At 47.5% G+C, this 5,353-nt stretch overlaps 1 pseudogene; it reads right to left on the reverse strand.

The window, feature by feature from the left end:
• Positions 1–3,882: 3,882 nt before the first annotated feature.
• LOC145271870 (U2 spliceosomal RNA) lies at positions 3,883–4,047 on the reverse strand (annotated as a pseudogene).
• Positions 4,048–5,353: the final 1,306 nt, after the last annotated feature.

A 5,353-nucleotide genomic window follows, 5' to 3' on the forward strand; every position in this document is an offset into this window, starting at 1 on the left:
CCACCGAGCAAATTAGGCACAAGGCCGATTTTTAATGTGAGGAGTGAAGGGAGGGGGAAGGGAAAATGGGGACCAGCTCCCGAGAGGTGGGAAATGGGAGCTGGTTAAAGGTCAGGCATGTGGGGTTGCCCCCACATCTGGTCTTTGCTTGCAGTATGTGACGGAACAGATGGTATTTATTTGCTCCCCCACCGAGCAAATTAGGCACAAGGCCGATTTTTAATGTGAGGAGTGAAGGGAGGGAGAAGGGAAAAAGGGGACCAGCTCCCGAGAGGTGGGAAATGGGAGCTGGTTAATGGTCAGGCATGTGGGGTTGTCCCCACATCTGATCTTTGCTCGTCATAGCTTGTAGTATCTGCTGGAACAGATGGTATTTATTTGCTCCCCCACCGAGCAAATTAGGCACAAGGCCAATTTTTAATGTGAGGAGTGAAGGGAGGGGGAAGGGAAAAAGGGGACCAGCTCCCGAGAGGTGGGAAATGGGAGCTGGTTAAAGGTCAGGCATGTGGGGTTGCCCCCACATCTGGTCTTTGCTAGTCATAGCTAGTCCTAGCTAGTCATAGCTTGCAGTATCTGCCGGAACAGATACTACACTTTGATCTTGGCCCGAAGGCCAATTTATTTATTTGCTTCCCCACTGAGCAAATTAGGCACAAGGCCGTTTTTTAATGTGGAGAAGGAGGAAGGGGGAGGGAAAGGGGGATCCTGCTCCCGAGAGGTGGGAAATGTGAGCTGGATAGTAACTGTGGTCGTAGGGTGATCCCTACCTTGACCAAGTTCAGATATGTGGGGTTACCCCCACATATGGTCTTTGCTAGTCATAGCTGGTCTTTGCTAGTCTTAGCTTTGCAGTATCTGCCGGAACAGATGGTATTTATTTGCTCCCCCACCGAGCAAATTAGGCACAAGGCCGATTTTTAATGTGAGGAGTGAAGGGGAAATGGGGATCAACTCCCCGGGGAGTAGGGGAGTTGGATAGTGACAATTGGTATGAAGCGTTGCCCCTACATTGACCAAGGTCTTATATGTGGGGTCGCCCCCACATATGGTCTTTGCTTGCAGTATCTGCCGGAACAGATGGTATTTATTTGCTCCCCCACCGAGCAAATTAGGCACAAGGCCGATTTTTAATGTGAGGAGTGAAGGGAGGGGGAAGGGGAAAAGGGGACCAGCTCCCGAGAGGTTGGAAATGGGAGCTGGTTAAAGGTCAGGCATGTGGGGTTGCCCCCACATCTAGTCTTTGCTAGTCATAGCTAGTCATAGCTTGCAGTATCTGCCGGAACAGATGGTATTTATTTGCTCCCCCACGGAGCAAATTAGGCACAAGGCCAATTTTTAATGTGAGGAGTGAAGGGAGGAGGAAGGGAAAAAGGGGGACCAGCTCCCGAGAGGTGGGAAATGGGAGCTGGTTAAAGGTCAGGCATGTGGGGTTGCACCCACATCTGCTCTTTGCTAGTCATAGCTAGTCATAGCTTGCCGTATCTGCCGGAACAGATGGTATTTATTTGCCCCCCCACCGAGCAAATTAGGCACAAGGCCGATTTTTAATGTGAGGAGTGAAGGGAGGGAGAAGGGGAAAAGGGGACCAGCTCCCGAGAAGTGGGAAATGGGAGCTGGTTAATGGTCAGGCATGTGGGGTTGCCCCCACATCTGGTCTTTGCTAGTCATAGCTTATCATAGCTAGTCATAGCTTGCAGTATCTGCCGGAACAGATGGTATTTATTTGCTCCCCCACCGAGCAAATTAGGCACAAGGCCAATTTTTAATGTGAGGAGTGAAGGGAGGGGGAAGTGAAAAAGGGGACCAGCTCCCGAGAGGTGGGAAATGGGAGCTGGTTAAAGGTCAGGCATGTGGGGTTGCCCCCACATCTGGTCTTTGCTAGTCATAGCTAGTCAAAGCTTGTCATAGCTTGCAGCATCTGCCGGAACAGATGGTATTTATTTGCTCCCCCACCGAGCAAATTAGGCACAAGGCCAATTTTTAATGTGAGGAGTGAAGGGAGGGGGAAGGGAAAAAGGGGACCAGCTCCCGAGAGGTGGGAAATGGGAGCTGGTTAAAGGTCAGGCATGTGGGGTTGCCCCCACATCTGGTCTTTGCTAGTCATAGCTAGTCCTAGCTAGTCATAGCTTGCAGTATCTGCCGGAACAGATGGTATTTATTTGCTCCCCCACCGAGCAAATTAGGCACAAGGCCAATTTTTAATGTGAGGAGTGAAGGGAGGGGGAAGGGAAAAGGGGACCAGCTCCCGAGAGGTGGGAAATGGGAGCTGGTTAAAGGTCAGGCATGTGGGATTGTCCCCACATCTGGTCTTTGCTAGTCATAGCTAGTCATAGCTTGCAGTATCTGCCAGAACAGATGGTATTTATTTGCTCCCCCACCGAGCAAATTAGGCACAAGGCCGATTTTTTATGTGAGGAGTGAAGGGAGGGGGAAGGGAAAAAGGGGACCAGCTCCCGAGAGGTGGGAAATGGGAGCTGGTTAAAGGTCAGGCATGTGGGGTTGCCCCCACATCTGGTCTTTGCTAGTCATAGCTAGTCATAGCTTGCAGTATCTGCCGGAACAGATGGTATTTATTTTCTCCCCCACCGAGCAAATTAGGCACAAGGCCAATTTTTAATGTGAGGAGTGAAGGGAGGGGGAAGGGAAAAAGAGGACCAGCTCCCGAGAGGTGGGAAATGGGAGCTGGTTAAAGGTCAGGCATGTGGGGTTTCCCCCACATCTGGTCTTTGCTAGTCATAGCTAGTCATAGCTAGTCATAGCCTGCAGTATCTGCCGGAACAGATGGTATTTATTTGCTCCCCCACCGAGCAAATTAGGCACAAGGCCAATTTTTAATGTGAGGAGTGAAGGGAGGGGGAAAGGGAAAAGGGGACCAGCTTCCGAGAGGTGGGAAATGGGAGCTGGTTAAAGGTCAGACATGTGGGGTTGCCCCCACATCTGGTCTTTGCTAGTCATAGCTAGTCCTAGCTGTCATAGCTTGCAGTATCTGCCGCAACAGATGGTATTTATTTGCTCCCCCACTGAGCAAATTAGGCACAAGGCCGTTTTTAATGTGAGGTAAAAACCAGCTCCCCTTAAAGTAGGCAAAAAGGGGGCACTCTGGTTACCAAAAATAATAATTGTCCCAGTATAGAGGGTTTCCCCTCCATTGACTGGTACAAATTATCTGAAGTGCAGCATCTGCCGGAACAGATGGTATTTATTTGCTCCCCCACTGAGCAAATTAGGCACAAGGCCGTTTTTAATGTGAGGTAAAAACCAGCTCCCCTAAAAGTAGGCAAAAAGGGGGCACTCTGGTTACCAAAAATAATAATTGTCCCAGTATAGAGGGTTTCCCCTCCATTGACTGGTACAAATTATCTTAAGTGCAGCATCTGCCGGAACAGATGGTGTTTATTTGCTCCCCCACTGAGCAAATTAGGCACAAGGCCGTTTTTAATGTGAGGTAAAAACCAGCTCCCCTAAAAGTAGGCAAAAAGGGGGCACTCTGGTTACCAAAAATAATAATTGTCCCAGTATAGAGGGTTTCCCCTCCATTGACTGGTACAAATTATCTTAAGTGCAGCATCTGCCGGAACAGATGGTATTTATTTGCTCCCCCACCGAGCAAATTAGGCACAAGGCCAATTTTTAATGTGAGGAGTGAAGGGAGGGGGAAGGGAAAAAGGGGACCAACTCCCGACAGGTGGGAAATGGGAGCTGGTTAAAGGTCAGGCATGTGGGGTTGCCCCCACATCTGGTCTTTGCTAGTCATAGCTAGTCATAGCTAGTCATAGCTTGCAGTATCTGCCGGAACAGATGGTATTTATTTGCTCCCCCACCGAGCAAATTAGGCACAAGGCCAATTTTTAATGTGAGGAGTGAAGGGAGGGGGAAGGGGAAAAGGGGACCAGCTCCCGAGAGGTGGGAAATGGGAGCTGGTTAAAGGTCAGGCATGTGGGGTTGCCCCCACATCTGGTCTTTGCTAGTCATAGGTAGTCATAGCTTGTAGTATCTGCCGGAACAGATACTACACTTTGATCTTGGCCCGAAGGCCAAGAAAGTAATCAGTGTAATGTAATGACAAAAAATGTGCATTGTTGCACTGTGCAATATGGGTTGATGCATTTGTAGCATCTACCCCGGAACTAAAATTTGACACTACATAGGGCCTGAGCAAAGCCGGGCTGAACTGCTAGTATATATATAAAACGTTTTCGTGATAGCATCAAGGAGAGTCTGGTGAGCTTTTATATTCCTGTTAACAGTTGGGAGTCCCTAGTGTATGATCACAAGCAGTGGAGGACACTGATATATAGCAGTGGAGGGGCGCAGAACACTTTGAAGCAGCCAAAATAGATCAAGCAAAGCTCCAGAGAGCATGTAGGAAATGCCAAACCCTGTCGCCCAACCATGGAGATCTCTGGATCTGTAAGGTGTGTGATCGGGCTCTGTTGTCTAAGGCAGGTTTTGTTAATCACATGAAAGCCCACGATGTTCCACTGCTGTTAGTTACATACAAACCGGTGACCGTTTTCAGTGTCATGTCTGCTTGAGGGTGTGCAAGTCACTGGCAGGGCTAAAATGTCACCTTCGGGCACATGGATTTTTAGTGACTGAGGGAGTGGCTCTCGTCTAATATATATATATACATATATATATACGCCTGACAGTATCCTATACCTCTATAAGGCAACCATTCGCCCATGTATGGAGTACTGTTGTCACATCTGGGCTGGTGCATCTGCTTCTTGTCTCTCGCTCCTGGACAGGGTTCAAAAGAGAGTCGCCAACCTGATAGGTCCTGAACTGTCATCTAGGCTTCAGCCTCTGTCCCATCGACGAGATGTTGCATCCCTCTGCCTGTTCTACAAATACTTCAATGGTGAATGCTCTGACGAACTGCAAACACTTGTACCTCCCTGACGTAACTACCCCGGACAAACCCAACAAGCTACTAAGTCTCATCCCTTTACAGTAGAGATCCCTAGGTGCAAGAAAGCCTTTTACTACAATAGTTTCTTCCCCAGAACTGCGGGTCTTTGGAACTCCCTTCCGGGATTCTGCTTTCCCAACTGCAATGATATGCAGAAGTTCAAGTGTAATGTCAACAAACATCTTTCTACTCATCTCCCTTCATAATGACCCCGGTAATTAAGTCCCTGATAGTAGCCCCCTGCTTCAAAGTGGCACTGTGCCTTGTTTGGGGTGAAAATTGAATAAAAAATATACATATATATATATAAATATATATATATTTATATATATATATTTATATATATATATATTTATATATATACATATATATATATAAATATATATATATATATATATATATATATATATATATTTATATATATATATATATATATAT

This window comes from Euprymna scolopes, chromosome 46 (genome assembly GCF_053919585.1).
Source record: "Euprymna scolopes isolate OS-2025 chromosome 46, ASM5391958v1, whole genome shotgun sequence".
NCBI lineage: Eukaryota > Metazoa > Mollusca > Cephalopoda > Sepiida > Sepiolidae > Euprymna > Euprymna scolopes.